Below are 16701 nucleotides of genomic sequence, written 5' to 3'. Positions count from 1 at the left end.
CTATTGTTGTATCTCACCACATGTATTTGATGCCTCCCTACCCATACCTAGCTACTGATTATGGTACCCAACTCTCTCTGTTCACACATCATATGTGGATTGGTGGGTTTATCATAGTTGGCGCTGCTGCACATGCAGCGATTTTTATGGTAAGAGACTATGACCCGACTACTCAATACAACAATTTATTAGATCGCGTTCTTAGACATCGTGATGCAATTGTATCACACCTCAACTGGGTATGTATATTCTTAGGTTTCCATAGTTTTGGTCTGTATATTCATAATGATACTATGAGCGCTCTAGGACGTCATCAAGATATGTTCTCAGATACTGCTATACAATTACAACCTATCTTTGCGCAATGGATACAAAACTCTCATGCTTCAGCAACTGGTTCAACAGCTCCTGGTGCAACAGCGAGTACCAGCTTAACCTGGGGAGGTGGTGATTTGGTGACAGTAGGTTCCAAAGTGGCTTTGCTACCAATTCCATTAGGAACCGTGGATTTTTTGGTACATCACATTCATGCATTTACTATCCATGTGACTGTTTTAATCCTACTTAAAGGTGTTCTATTTGCCCGTAGCTCCCGTTTAATACCTGATAAAGCGAATCTAGGTTTTCGCTTTCCTTGTGATGGACCTGGTAGAGGAGGAACATGTCAAGTATCTGCCTGGGATCATGTCTTCCTTGGTTTATTCTGGATGTACAATGCAATTTCGGTAGTAATATTCCATTTCAGCTGGAAAATGCAGTCCGATGTTTGGGGTAATATAAGTGATCAGGGAGTGATAACTCATATTACGGGAGGAAACTTTTCCTGATGGTGGTTTAGGGCATGCCAAGAATTAAAATGCGTGCTTATGGAGCATCAATCTGTCTTTCAATACAACACTAATTATGGCAATGGTTGAATCTAGCTCTAGGCTTAGACAACTATCTTCGGTTTAGGTTATGGGTTGGGCTTGCTTGATTAATCTTCGAAGCTAGTAACTAACCATCAATCCCTCCCATGTTAAATACAAGGTGATAATAATATATCTTCTTGGCTATTGAAGACCGTTGCCAAACAGTGATCCATCCAAATCGAATATTTTTTCTTGTAGGAGTTTTATTTTTGGAACATCTATTTCAATGATGAATGTGCTTATCACAATGTCACAAGGGTGAAGATCAAAATAATGTTATTTCACATGGCCAAGTCGAATACAATGTTAGCATCTGCAAATCTGTTTTGGCTATCAAACAAGAGAAAGTGAAGATGAATCATCTTGAAGAAACTGAAGACTATGTAATTAGATGTTCTTGGAATAGTCTGAAATATGAAATGAAATATCATTCTAATATCCAACATTCATTTTATTCCTATTGTTAACAAGTTCTTCCAAAGGTTTGATAATGGGCTTAAGAAGTGCACATTGAACCTCTACATTTTTATGAAAATTTGCTCTTAAAATAGCTTCGTTATTCTCATAAATTTCTAACTACTAATGGGAGTGAACATTAGAATAAAAAAGGGAGTTGTTCTGAACAAGAACTAGTTCAGAAAGATCACTCTTCTTTTGTAGCTTATTTTGTTGTACTTGAATTTGACTTCCAAAAACTTGATCTTGTCTTGTGCATTTTGCAAATAGGTCCAAATGAGATAGTGTCCTTGCTAATTATAACTATGTTATGACCACTAGAAAGTAACTATAATACATTACTAAATCAATTCATCTTACAATAACTCAAGCTTAGAAAATTAAGGATTGAAAATGCACCTACTTGAAAGGAAATTTCAACAAGTAAAAAATAAATAGTAGTAAGTAAAATATTCAAAATGTTGAAGGAGAATAAAAAGAGAGGAAGGTCAACCATTCAAGGTGAGAATGGACACCCACACCTTCATTGTTGTCCACGTACATTGAATAAAAAAAGACGATGACACTATGATACCTCATATATACTCACAAAACATGGAGTTAACAACAAAAGCATCAAACTCTAAACTCCAAGGAATGTCTCATTTGCACCAAAAGAATTGTGAATTTTTTTTATGAGAGCAATGAAAAGCTAATGTTTAAGAAAGAAATTCCTCCAAAAATTATGGCTTAGCATCGGTTCTGTAAGGCATCAAAATTTGGGCTCATATGTATCGTAAGTAACCTGTATAGTCATGTTAGTTTGTGATTCGATTATGCCATCTAGTCATTTGTAGCCCAAATATTGTTTTTTCTGTGTTAAAGATAAATATTTCACCTAATTTAGGCATCACTGCCACAGCGAGCACTACTTTAGCTTCTTCATATTCCAATAGTCAACATTGCGTCCCACCACAGACCACCTTAGGTTATTTAGAGTTGAAGGGGAAACACCGTCTTGAAAATTCAAAATTGTAATGGATGTAACAGACTCAAATTTTACTATAAATATAGATTCTCAGCCAAAGTTGAACATCCCACTCTTGTATTTTGTATTTGTGTGCAATTCGATAGTTATAGCTACAATTTATTTTCTTCTTTTTCTACTCAGTTTCTCTCCATTGGTATCAAAGTCATCCATAGGCCTACACACTCACGGGAGGGACTATCGTTGAGTAGATAAATGTAATTTGAGTTTTTGGTGTGTGGACGGGTTTGTCAACGACCATCGAGCATCGAGCAACCAAAAGTCATTTTCTTTTGCATGAGTCAATGAGTTGAGTGTAGTTTAGTAGGAACCTAGAATTTAATTAAGATTTCTAAAAAAGTTGTGTTGAAGTGTTATGTCTTAAGTGAGCTTATTGAGAAGCATTATATGCTAAGTGAGATGCATAATCAGCATTGTTGGAATTGTGAATGAGGAGTCACGTGGGCCTTAATTTTATTTCATTAGGTGAGTTGTGTTGCTAAGTGTAGTACAAAGGAACTGCAAGCTGTAAGTTTCGTTTGGGGCTATGCGAATGGAAGTCATTCCAAAGTGTAGGAGTTAGAGGCATGTGGTTCTGAATTGTAGTGTGTGTGGAAATAATGTAAAGTTTGGTGGTGTGAAGCAGTCGTGCATAAGCAACTAAGCTATGCAAGAAAACCCTCAACTTGTTCGAAGAGATTCTGAGGTTGAGTGTTTGAAAAAGCATTGTCAAGCAAGTTTTTTAGCATAAGTGTTGAACATTTTTGGCAAGAGTGATATGTCATGCGGAGCTGAGTTGGAATGTATCATAAAGTTTCCAGAAGTTCGGTTCCTTCTATTTATGGAGTTTTTTCAATGATAGAAATCAAGATAAATTAGTTTTTTCTTGCGATGTGAAATTGTTTGTGGATCTGAAGTGGTCAAGAAAATTTCGAGAAACAATCAGCGTCAAAATTGTGGCAGCATAGGAATTAGAGCGTGGAGGTGTATGAAACCTTCCGTAGAACAAATTCCCTATGGAGGGGGAAGCAACGAGAAAATTTCTTTCGTTGTGAGCATAATGAAGACAAAGAGGGTTCATGAAGTCACCAATAATGTGCATAAAATATAAATAAAGTGGTAAAGGTTCAGTAGAAAGTAATGCGTTGCGATGAAGTTTAAATGGGTTTATATGTTTGTGAAAATAATTATTAGAGATGAATATTATTAACCTTCTTGCTTCTTGTAGCTAAATTGAGATTGTTGTAATGAGACATTTTTGTTGTAAGGGATGAATGATTATTTGTAACTCACACTCCAAAGTTGATTTCGTCAATTGTGATGTAAGCCTTGTTGAGTCAAATGTGTAGGATTTATCCCTCTTAGGTAGAGGGAAAATATGACATCAAGTTGTGGAATTAACCAGTGGTTATAAATGTGTATTGTTTATCCCTCTTGGGTAGAGAGAGAATGTGACATCAAGTTGTGGAATTAACCACTAGGTAGATACAAGTTTGTACTCCTATCTAAGCTTGATGTGTAATAGAGGAAGTTTAAATGAGAGATGGATTCGAAACGTTAGAGACCAAGTTGATGAACCATGTAAGTGAACAGGATTCTTAGAGAATTGGTGAGTTTAACGAATGGTACCCACGTACCTCTGAAGAGAGATTTATTTTTATATGGACATCAATAATTGGTTGTATGCAAGTACAACAAAGAAAATAAGAATGTGGAGGAAAGCCCAAAGATAAAATAATAAAAACTCAAGACAATACTTTTTGGAATTACGTAGATTAGAATATTAGTTTGAAAAAATTGAGCAAAGGTTTGTTTTGGTGAAATAATTAAGGGAGAGAATGTTAGTTGTTTTAGGCATCACAACTGTAGTTAGCAGCACCTTCACTTCTTCAGATTGGAATACTCAACATTTTCTCCCACTACACAAGCCCTTGGCTTATTCAGAATTAAAGGGGCAGCACCATCCAGGAAATTCAATATTTTAATGGAGGTAACTAACTCAAATTTTATTATAACTAGAACAAACACATTTATCAATGTGGTTGATATACGATGATTTGGGTATATGAAACACATCTACAACTGATGTAGGAGCATCTGGACTTAGCCAGCAATGTGGAGGTTTGTTCACATGTTGTGGCTAAAAGAGTGAATTTCACTGACTTGAGTGGTCAAAAGCCAGTTTTAACTGAGAGGGTTGGATCTCTCGAAAATGATTTGTAATAATTTATTGTAATAGTTACGAAATTGTCTTATTTTAGATTGGAAGATAAGTTGTTAGTGTAGGTGTGTAGTGGAGCTTGAAAATAGAGATTTGATTATTAGATTGTTTAAAATAGAGATTAAGTTGTTCGTACAATTAGAGTAGGATTTGACTCATAAAAAGAAGAAAATGTAATGTAGAAGGATTAGCTGAGATGATTGAGGATTGAGCGAGAAGCGAGAGTTGTGTTATAGATAGGGTTTTGAGATTGAAATAGAGGTGTGTTAATTTGTTGTAATCGAGCCAAGGGGCCGAGACTCTGTAACTATTATTATTTTGAATGAATTTTTTTTAGTGTGCATCTGTGTGTGATCTAGGTGGGAACTCTTGTTTATTTTGTGCATCTCTGTTCTGAAGCGCATCTGGGAAATTCCTCTGCTTTTTGTATTTTTCTTATAATCTTAGTGTTTATGGTTAATCACGGTCATTAATATTAATAGCAGGGGTAGAAGATCATAGAAGGGTTTGATCAAGTAGAAGTCCCATATGCAATTGTATTCTTCGATTGCAAAGTCAACAGCTGATGTCACCATCAACAGCGGGAGTAAGCCTGCATTTCAACCATGTGTAAACAAAAAGCCGCTAACCCTAGGATCTTATTGATTCTATTATTCTAGGGATATCGGGGTATAAAGTAATCAGGATTTAAGTCTAAAACCCAGACATAAACTTTTATAGACCAAGGCTTACAAACCATATCGACTCTGTGAGGCGGGTAAACGTCGTGCATGTTCTCCAATGTGATATCACTAACGACCATAGAATCTGGAGAGGAGATCAACGGTGTCGAGGGAAGTGATGTTCAATCACACTTTCTGTTCAATTCCGGAAGTGTTGCTCAATCCGACTGTTGTTCAATCAGACTACTATTCAATTATGGACCGCTATTCAATCCAATTGTTGTTCAATCATGGATTGTTGCTCAATTGAGAAGTTGTTCAATTGACGGCTGTTGTTCAGTTGTTGTTCAATTGGCGATCTGTATCATTTTTGGTATCAAAGCTCGGAGATTGAGTTTGACTGCAGTAAACATTCCACCAAGGTGAGGAGCTGGCATATGTTGAGGAAGACCTGAAGCAAATGCAGCTCTGCTGGAGGAGATCCAGAGTCTGTGTACAAGGATGGACACAATGGAGACTGCACAGAGGAGAGCACCTGATCAAGCGGTTGAAAGTGCTGCAGAAGCATATTTTGGGGAAGAAGAAGAGGAGGAAAATGAAACTACCAAAGTTATCAAGATGTTGGCTAAAGTAGGTGGAAAACCAAAGGTAGAAATTCCTGTGTATGAAGGGAGTTTCAATACTAAAGAGTTAATGGATTGGATCAGTTCACTAGACAAATATTTTGACTTTGAAGAGGTTGATGACAAAAAGAAGACAAAGTTTGCAGTTCCAGATTGAAGGGTCATGCACTTACTTGGTGGGATGAGCTACAAAAATCTAGAACGAGAAAAAGAAAGTCCAAGATCAAGCAATGGGATAAAATCGTGAGTAAAATTAAAGCTAAATTTATGCCAAAAGATTATCAGTTGAATCTTTTCAAACAGTTACAGAATTTAAGGCAAAAAGGAATGAATGTTAAAGAATACACATAAGAGTTTTATAGATTGAGTATTAGAGTACGACATGCAGAGGATGATATGGAGAAGGTAGCCAGATATATCAATGGCTTAAGATACGACATACAAGACGAGATCATCTTTCTGAGTTTGAAGACTATTGAAGATGCCTATCAAGCAGGTTTGAAGGTAGAAGAGAAGATGCTGAGAAAACAAAGTCAGAGGAATAGAGGGAGAAGTTTAGTAAGAGGTAGAGGAACTACCAAACCAAGGTTTCAACAACATCAACAAGAAACAGGAAGTTCAAGTAGCAGACCACCACATAGAGAAGATTTTAATAGAGGAATATTTGTTCCCGGAGGAATAGGCTGAGGAAGAGAAATTTGGTGTTACACGTGTGGAGAATGGGGACATGTGTCATGGGACTGTCCCCATAATAAACCAACAAGTTAGAGGAATGCGAATGTGGTTGAGGCAAAGCCAGAAACACCTCAATTTATGGAAAAGGAAGAATCCCCTGAAGTAGGAGAATCCTTGTTGTTGAAGAGGACATTGCTTAAGGTAGAGAAAGAGACTAAAGAACTAGTGCAGAGGATGAGTATATTCAGAACTATGTCCAAATCCAAAGGTAAATGTTGTAAAGTGATAATTGATAGTCGAAGTACTGATAATCTTTTTTCTACGGAGATGGTGGACAAGCTGGGATTAGTAAAGACAATACACCCTACTCCTTACAAAGTGACATGGTTGTAGAAAGGACATCATATTATTGTGACAGAACAATGCAAGTTTGAGATACAAATTGGTACCTATAAGGATGTGATATCGTGTAATGGGATGCCAATGGATGTATGACATGCATTTGCTGGGAAGATTGTGGCAGTTTGATCGGAAAGCTATTCATGATGGGAGGAAAAATACTTATACTCTGGAGAAGAATGGAAATAAACATACACTGCTACCATTGAAGGATGACGCTGACAAAGGAGCACTTGGAACCAATGTTATGCTGATGAGTGGAAAGGAGTTGTTGCAAGAGGTAAGAAAAGGTGAAGAAATGCATTTTGCTATCGTAGGGAGACCTAAGGTAATTTTAACCTCCACAAACATAGATGATTTGCCTGAAGAAATCAAAACTCTGTTAAATGAATTTGCTGATATTATTGTGGATGAGTTGCCAAATGCATTGCCGCCAATCAGGAGTATTAGTCATCATATTAATCTAATACCAGAAGAAAGTTTTCCAAAAAAAGTAGCGTACATATTAACTCCTCAAGAGAACGCAGAAGTTGGAATACAAGTGTAAGAACTAATGGATAAGGGACTAATCAGAGAGAGTCTTAGTCCATGTGTTGTACCAACAATATTCAGTCCAAAGAAAGGAGGTGAATGGCGTATGTGCACAAATTCCAGAGCCATAACCAAGACCACTATCCAGTATAGATTTCCTTTGCCGCAGATGGATGATTTGATGGATTGTTTGAGTGGGTCAAAGTATTTTACTAAAATAGATCTGAAGAGTGGATATCATCAAATAAGAATTAGAGAAGGAGATGAATGGAAGACTATATTTAAAAGAAACATTGGGTTGTATGAGTGTTTAGTGATGCCTTTTGGACTCACTAATGCACCTAGGATGTTCATGAGATTGATGAATGAAGTCTTGAAGGAATATGCAAGCAAGTTTGTTATTGTTTATCTTGATGATATTCTAGTCTTTAGCAGAAGTAAAGAAGAACATCTGGAGCATCTTAAAATGGTTTTAAGAACTCTGCAGGAAGAGAAACTAATGATAAATCTGAAGAAATGTAGTTTCATGAAAGAAGAATTAATTTACTTGGGATTTGTAGTTTCTAAAGAATGGTTGAAAATGGATCCGGAGAAAGTCCAAGAAATTTGGGACTGGCCTATTCCAAGGAATATATTTGAGACAAGAAGTTTTGATGGTCTTGCAAGTTTTTATAAGAAATTTATCAGAGGTTTTACTAAGATTTGTGCACCGATTCTTGAAACAATCAAGGAGACTAATCAATAATTCAAATGGACAGAAGTAGCAGAGAGGAATTTTAAGTTGCTAAAGAGGAGAATCATAGAGAAACCAGTTTTAGCTTTACCCGATTTTGGTGAAGTATTTCAAGTAGAAACTAATGCTAGTGGAGTTGCGATTGGAGCAGTTTTGAGTCAGGAACAGAGACCAATAGCGTACTTCAGTGAGAAATTAAATGAAGCGAAGAAGAGGTATTCTTATTATGATAAATAATTTTATGCTATTGTACAAGCCTTAAAAAAATGGAGACATTATTTGCTGCCAAAGGAGTTTATACTATATTCTGACAATCATGCATTGTAGTTCGTAAACAACCAGTCGAAATTGAACCAGAAACATGCCAAGTGGGTAGAGTATTTGCAGAGCTTTACTTTTGTGATAAAGCACTCAAGTGGTAAGTTGAACAAAGTCACTGATGCTTTAAGCGGGGTAAATTTCATTATGCAAGAATTAAAAGTTGGTGTTGTAGGATTTGAAGAAATGGTTGAAATGTATAGAGACGATGCAGATATCAAGGATATTTACACAGCAGTTCAAAATACAATAGCTCATAACCGAAGTAAGTCGTTAGGTTATCTTATCCAAGGAGGTTTATTGTTTGAGGGTAAATGCTTTTTATTATTGGCCAAAGATGTAGACTGATATTAAGAGATTTGTTGAGAAGTGCAGGATATCTCAACACGCTAAATGGAGAAGCCAAAATATAGGATTGTGCCAGCCATTTCCTATACCATATCGACAATGGGATGTAGTTAGCATGGATTTTTTTTTGGGGTTACCTGAAACGCAAAGGGGGGATGATTATGTTTATGTTGTGGTAGATAGATTTTCCAAAATGGCACGTATCATTGCATGTAAAAAGACTAGTGATGCAACACATATTGTTAATCTATTTTTTTCAAAAATTGTAAGATTACATGGATTGCGTGTAAGTATTGTGTCTGATAGAGATACAAAGTTCTTAGGACATTTCTGGAGGACTCTTTGGAAGAAACTAGGAGATAACCTCAGTTTCAGTTTAACATACCATCCTCAAACAGATGGATAGACCGAAGTAGTAAAGCGAAGCTTGGGAAACATATTGAGAAGTTTAGTGTATCAAAATCCTAAGCAATGGGATTTAGCACTAGCTCAGGCTAAGTTTTCTTATAATGACACTCCAAACCAAAGTACTAGAATGAGTCTATTTCAGATTTTTTTTGGGATGAATCAAAGAGGTGTGTATGAGCTCAAAAATTTGGGTAAACATGAGACAAGAAGTGCAAAAGATGAAGAGTTTGCAAAGCATATGCAGAGACTACAAGAAGATGTCAAAGGCAAATTGCAGGAAAGAAGTAGCAAATACAAATAGAGACCAGATATGAAAAGAAGAGAGAAATAATTCCAAGTGAGAGATTTAGTGATGGTGTATTTGAGAAAAGAAATATTTCTAGCTAAGACTTACAATAAACTGAAAATGAAAAAGATAGGACCATGTAGAATTTTAAGAAAGTTTTCAGCTAATGCTTATGAAATTGAATTTCCAGAAGGAATTGGAATATTACCTATCTTTAATGTTGCAAATTTGTATCCATACAAAGGGACAGAGACCGAGCTATAGGAGGAAATGACAGAAGATGAAGTTCTGGGAAGAACAAATGCCAAAGACAGTTAAGAGAGAGGTGGAAGCTGTTTTGGAGAAAAGGGTATCCAAAAGAACTAGAGGACATGTTTATTGTCAATATCTAGTCAAATGGAAAGGACAGCCAGTGGAGGATGCTAGTTGGTTGACAATAGCAGAGTTGCAGAAGTATGGAGTAAACCATGAAAGTATGAGGGATGATTCTTTTCTTCCCCAGGAGTCTGATGCAGGAGCATAAGGACATAGCTAGCAATGTGAAGGTTTGTTCACATGTTGTGGCTAAAAGAGTGAATTTCACTGACCTGAGTGGTCAAAAGTCAGTTTTAACCGAGAGGGTTGGATCTCTCAAAAATGATTTGTAATACATTATTGTAATAGTTAGGAAATTGTCTTATTTTAGATTGAAGGATAAGTTGTTAGCGTAGGTGTGTAGTGGAGCTTGAAAATAGAGATTTGATTGTTAGATTGTTTAAAATAGAGATTGAGTTGTTCGTATAGTTAGAGTAGGATTCGACTCATAAAAAGAAGAAAATGTAATGTAGAAGGATTAGCTAAGATGATTGAGGATTGAGCGAGAAGTGAGAGTTATGTGATAGAGAGGGTTTTGAGATTGAAACAGAGGTCTGTTAATTTGTTGTAATCGAGCCAAGGGGTCGAGACTCTGTAACTATTATTATTTTGAATGAATTTTTTTTAGTGTGCATCTGTGTGTGATCCTGGTGGGAACTCTCGTTTATTTTGTGTATCTGCGTTCTGAAGCGCATCCAGGTAATTCCTCTGTTTTTCGTATTTTTCTTATAATCTCAGTGTTTATGGTTAATCATAGTCATTAATATTAATAGTGGGGGTAGAAGATCATAAAAGGGTTCGATCGGGTTGAAGTCCCATACACAATAGTATCCGTCGATTGCAAAGTCAACAGCTGACATCACCATCAACAGCGGGATTAAGCCTGTGTTTAAACCATGTGTTAGGTGAAGAGATGCTAACTGTAAGATCTGATTGATTCTGTTATCCTAGGGATATCGGGGTTTAAAGTAATTGAGATTTAAGTCTAAAACTTGGACCCGAACTTTTATAGACCAAGGCTTACAAACCATATCGACTCCGTGAGGTGGGTAAACATCACACAAGTTCCCCGATGCGATGTCACTGGCGACCGTTAGATCTGGAGAGGAGATCAACAATGTGGAGGGAAGTGATGTTCAATTGCATTTATTGTTCAATTCCGGAAGTGTTGTTCAATCGCCAGACTACTGTTCAATCTGACCACTGTTCAATTACGGACTGCTGTTCAATTCCGCTGTTGTTCAATCACAGATTGTTGTTCAATTGGGACGTTGTTCAATTGTCAATTGTTGTTCAGTTGATGTTCAATTGGCAATCTGCGTCAACAACCATATTTAATGATGTGGTTGATATACGCCCATATGCATATATTGACCACCCACCACATTAATAACTATTACGTGTATTTTGTTAAAGGCTAACTATTTCTCATTATTAATAACTTTATAAGTAATAATTACCATATAAGTTTTTATTTATATAATTATACTTATTATACTAACATTAGTTTGTATGTTAATAAAATATTGGTTATTACATGAAACTTTCTAATAAAATATACTTTACATCTAACATAATAATAACATTTAGTTATTATTAATAATATGCATTTATCTCTACCATTATGTCATCGTCAATAATTATTATATATTTATTAATATAATTGTCAATATATTTTATATACTTACTTGAAGTATATTAATAATATTAACTAGATATTGTATATATATATATATATATATATATATATATATATATATATATATATATATACACATAATTTTAATATATAACAATTTAATATAATATAATAGTGACATCATAAAATCGTATTATATATAAGAACATTTTATATAATAATATATTATTTAATAATATAATGTTTGATAATAATATATTATAAAATTTAAACCCTAGCATTTAAACCCTCATATATATAATAATCCCTAATAATTAATATTTTAAACCCAACAAATTAATAAACCAAAGAGATTAAATTATAAATGCAAGGAATTATTAATATTATAAACCAAAGCTATTAAAAAACCCAAGGGTTTAATATTATAAACCAAATGAATTAGTAAACCCAAGGGATAAATATTATAAATCTAAAATATCAACAAACCCAAGGAATCAATATTAAAAGCACATGGGATTAATAAACTCTAACAATTTCACCAATTGTGATGTAAGACTTGCTAGATACGTAGATTTTATCCCACATGGGATTAATAAACCCTAAGAATTTCACCAGTTGTGATGTAAGTCTTGCTGGATAGGTATATTTTATCCCTCTTAGGTAGAAGGAGAAGGTGACATCAAGTTGTTGAATTAACCACTAGTTAGATACGAGTATTGTTTATCCCTCTTAGGTAGAGAGAGAATGTGACATCAAGTTGTGGAATTAACGACTAGGTAGATATGAGTTTGTACTCATATCTAAGCTTGATGTGTAATATATGAGATTGAAATGCGAGATGGAGTCGAAATGTAAGAGACCGAGTTGATGAACCATGAAGGTGAGAAGGATTCCTAGAGAATTAGTGGGTTCAACTAATGGTACCCACGTACCTATAAAGATAGATTTATTTTTATATGGACACAAATAATCCACTATATGCAAGTACAAGAGAGAAAAGAAGAATGTGGAGAAAACTCCAAAGATAAAATAATAACAACCCAAGATAATGTTAGATACCTAATCCTCGGGATTAACCTTGGGTCAGTTTGGGTAGTTATTAGAGTCCAACAACTCCTGTGAACGAATTCAACTATTTTATATATGTATTATATGTACAACATGTACATAATTATTTGAGATTGATTTGTATACATTTGTTTTCATTTCTAGTCTCGTGTGTCTTACATCGGTATCAAAGCAGGGAGTTAATCCACCTATTGATTGATGAGCCATTAGTTTTGTGGCCTTCATTTGTTTCATCGATAACCATTGTTGGGATCATATGAGACACCCTGTGTATTGTATCTATGCTTGAAACTATCGATTCCTATGGAATTGACCACTGTTGAGTTGTGTATAACTTGTTGATCAATGATTGTCATTGATGTCAACCCAAGCAGCACTAGGGGCTACCTAGATATTGCATGGGAATTTTGACTTGACAACTTACTCTATTATGAGTCAAGGATATTAAAGATGGATTCTACTCATTGAGATGTTTCCGTTGATATATGGCACACCAAGTACTTCTTCATGGTTTCAGAGATATTCATGTCTGAAGTTAGTAACCCCAATTAGTGGTCTAAAATCCTATGGGGCTATGGCATTGCACTCATAATTGGTTGTGGTCATTGAATAGTAAATAATTAATAAAAAAACTCCTCCTAAAATTTCTCCAACATTCACTTCTTGAGGACACCGTCAACTCAAGACATTCATATAAATAATGACCCTCATATCGTCCTCTTGTAGGGATTTTGTGGCTTAAAATAGTGCATCATGGAATTTTTGTTATAACTTTTTTTTGCGAAGCTTCAGAAGCTAAAATTAAAAACCATTTCAAGTAAAATCTTGGTGAACCTTTCGACTGAATTGAAGATCTTGTTTCGCTATATTTTTAGAGGTAAGATATGAGGAAGTTAGGGTTTTTGTAGGCTCCCGAATTCCATGTCAAACAGGTGACATTGGGAAAATCATCATAAATTTATCTTTGAGCATTAGATTCAAATATTGTAAATAGTCACAGAAACTGGAGGGACTATAGTTTTTTTAGTAGCATTTTCATGGCCGAGGGTAACAACAGTGATATGTGGCACTTAGTACAAGTTCTCTCTACTGAACTAGTATGTAATCAAGTCATCGTGGGAGATTTGATATAACTCTTTCTTGAAGAATCCAATCTTGATCAAACCTATGGAGTTGGAAATAGGAGTCATAGGGCTATCACATGACAAGATTTTAGGTCCTGGATATTCGAAATTACAACGATACAACATATTCAATATCGATCTCCTAGAAGGCAAGAAAAAACATGCATTCAAGGATCACTTTAGTAAGGACCACACATCAACAGTCAAGGGTAAGTATCCTATAGCAAGGTATGTATGATTAGTGTTTACATTTGAAATATGAATATCATCTCTGACATATGTTCTCGCAAGACAATGTAAGTACATACAGGATCTCAGTTATATCTCTATGTCTCTATATGTCACAATTAGTTTTCATACCACATTTCAAATGTCCTATTCTTAATACTAGACATTTGATGCTACATATTCTTGATGGTACACCAAGTCTGCTAAATCTATATGATGTTGTAATCTCATGTTACTTGTCTTGTCATAATTGATAGAATGGTCTCTGTTGTTGTACTTAGAACTTGGTCTACCGCAAGTCTATGGTCTGTCATCAGTTTTTATTGTATATATCTTTAGGTCATTTTTGGATATAGTCTTGCATAGAGTCCAGACCTATATCAAGAGTGGGATTCTTTGTGTAATACTGCAACAATTCAACAGAAAAAGTGAAAAGAACGCTTCAGGTATGCATTGTAATTTTAATTTGTATTTATTCATTATTATGCACTTACATGTGTTTTGCAGGTAGAGATAAGTTGAAGGGTATTTTTTTCGTCTTGGGATTGGTTTCGCCGCGAAATTTTGCATGTAGGTAGAAGAAGATTCAAGTACAACTTCAACCAAGAATTCAAGAGAAAAAGTATCAAATCAACAGAATCATTGTAGCAGGACATCCTTTGAAGACATGACAACCATTTGTATATTGTGAAGAAGTGTCAAGGCCAAGAGTCATTAATGTACAGTTGTAAAAGAGTCATTTGTAAAAGTATCATCATTGGAAGAGTCATTACTATAAGAGAGTCAATCTACCTAGAGACAAAAAGGATTTATTGGGAGGCATATGAGTCTCTGTTGGGATGATGTCATGGTTAGACTGCAGGTCATAGTGTGGTTGGTTGTTCGGTCAAAATCATTTTAAATCATATTGTATCATGGATTATTGTCCCTGATATGGGAATCCACACTCTTGTCTCATTTCAATGATTATAGGGTGGATGGGAGGTGCTAGGATGGTGCATGAAGTCGCCTACATGTTGGATCCTGTGAACACTTCAGGGTGGTAGGTTGGTCTAGGATGTTGGAGCATCCATTCAATTGACTACTGAAGAAACTGTGGCATTGGGGCATCCTTCTACTGTTAGTTGGAGAAGAATGACTTTCTAGAATTCTAGGAAGTTGTTACTTTCATTTCAATTTGGGCTGAAGATTAAAGAATTTATTAGAAAAGAGTTTGGTGGTTTTTGACCCAGAGGGGGTTTTCCACCTAATATTCTTGTGTCTATTGTGTTTTTTATTTACTGTTATTACTGCATAAACATTAATAATAATTGAAGATTCATTATTGCTATGAAAATATTTAAAAGTTCTAATTGCTAAGGAATACTGATTCACGCCCCTTCTCTGTGTTTCCAACAATTGGCATCAGAGCTTGGTTCCTTCAGTAACAGCTTAACCACTAGAAGTCATTTTTTAGAGAATAGAGATGGTAAAGCCAAAGAAGGAGGTTACAAGGATTTCAAAGGAAGGTCCAGGTACAACAAAATCTGAAGAAAGTGAGTATTGTATACCAACCCCTAATTTTGATGCAGATAGTTATTGGATATGGGAATCGAGGTTGGAAGTACATTTGCAGGCATATGGAGCATGGGAATCAATTGTTTCTAGAGACCCATCCACCGACAAAGCTAAAAGGTACAATTGAAAGGCCAGGAATGTAATTTTGAATGTTTTTCCAAATTCTATGAGAACAAAAGTTGGTCAATGTTCGACAACTAAAGCTCTTTGGGAAAAGATTCATAATCTCTATTCAACAAAGCAATCAGGTGAAGATTTTCTTGAAGATTTAGATCCTTCTGACTATGATGAATAAATGGGTGAAATGAGTAAAACAAAGTTTCAAAATCAAGTGATCAAGGTGATAAAGGAACTCAAAAGTCAAAAGGAAATGACAAGACTTTTGGAAGCAAAATTGAAGACAACAAAATAACTCATCAAAGAAAATTAAGAGTTTGAGAGGATGATTATTAGTCTTAGAACTCAATTGGAATAAATCATGAATACGACTACATGATACATCAAGAGAGAATTCCAACATAAGCAACAGGAACTGGACACAACATTTAGAGAGATTAATAGGATCACACAACAGATGTAGGGAGAAGAAATTGAAAAGAAGGATTTTGATCAAAGATACATATTCATTCTTGATAAAACGAAAAAGGAATTAGAAACAACTTTAGTAGAAATAAGTAGGCTCAGGATTGAAAATGAGAAGCAGAAGGAACAGATAAAGGTTCTCAACAAAGAAGCAGAGAAGACCACTCTTCTCAAGCTACAAGTTGAGGAGGTAGAAAAACGAAGGAAGATCTTGACAAGATGGTTTCAAGAAGATTTTGCTCAGAATAAATAAGAAATTGAAGCAACCTATGATGAGATCAACAAACTCAAGGGATTGCAAAAAGAACACTTACAAGATAAGTTAGATGAAGAAGAAAAAATGAAGGCAATTAAAGATGGTAAAGCTCAAGTTGATGAAGGTACAAGCTCCACATATTCGTAGGATGCTTATAAGAAGGAAGTTGATCAAAGTGAAAAGCCAAAGAAGAATGTTGCAACTCCAAAGAACAAGACCAAAGAAATTAAGAAGAAAGGACCACAACAAACTACAACACCGCCTCCAAAGAAGAATGAAAAATCTTCGAGGTATGTTCATTTATTTAATGGCTATT

This window comes from Pinus tabuliformis, chromosome 5_2 (assembly GCF_031772625.1).
Source record: "Pinus tabuliformis cultivar Carrire ecotype Pingquan chromosome 5_2, CPIR1, whole genome shotgun sequence".
NCBI classification, from domain to species: Eukaryota; Viridiplantae; Streptophyta; class Pinopsida; order Pinales; family Pinaceae; genus Pinus; species Pinus tabuliformis.
This window is presented reverse-complemented; position numbering follows the sequence as displayed.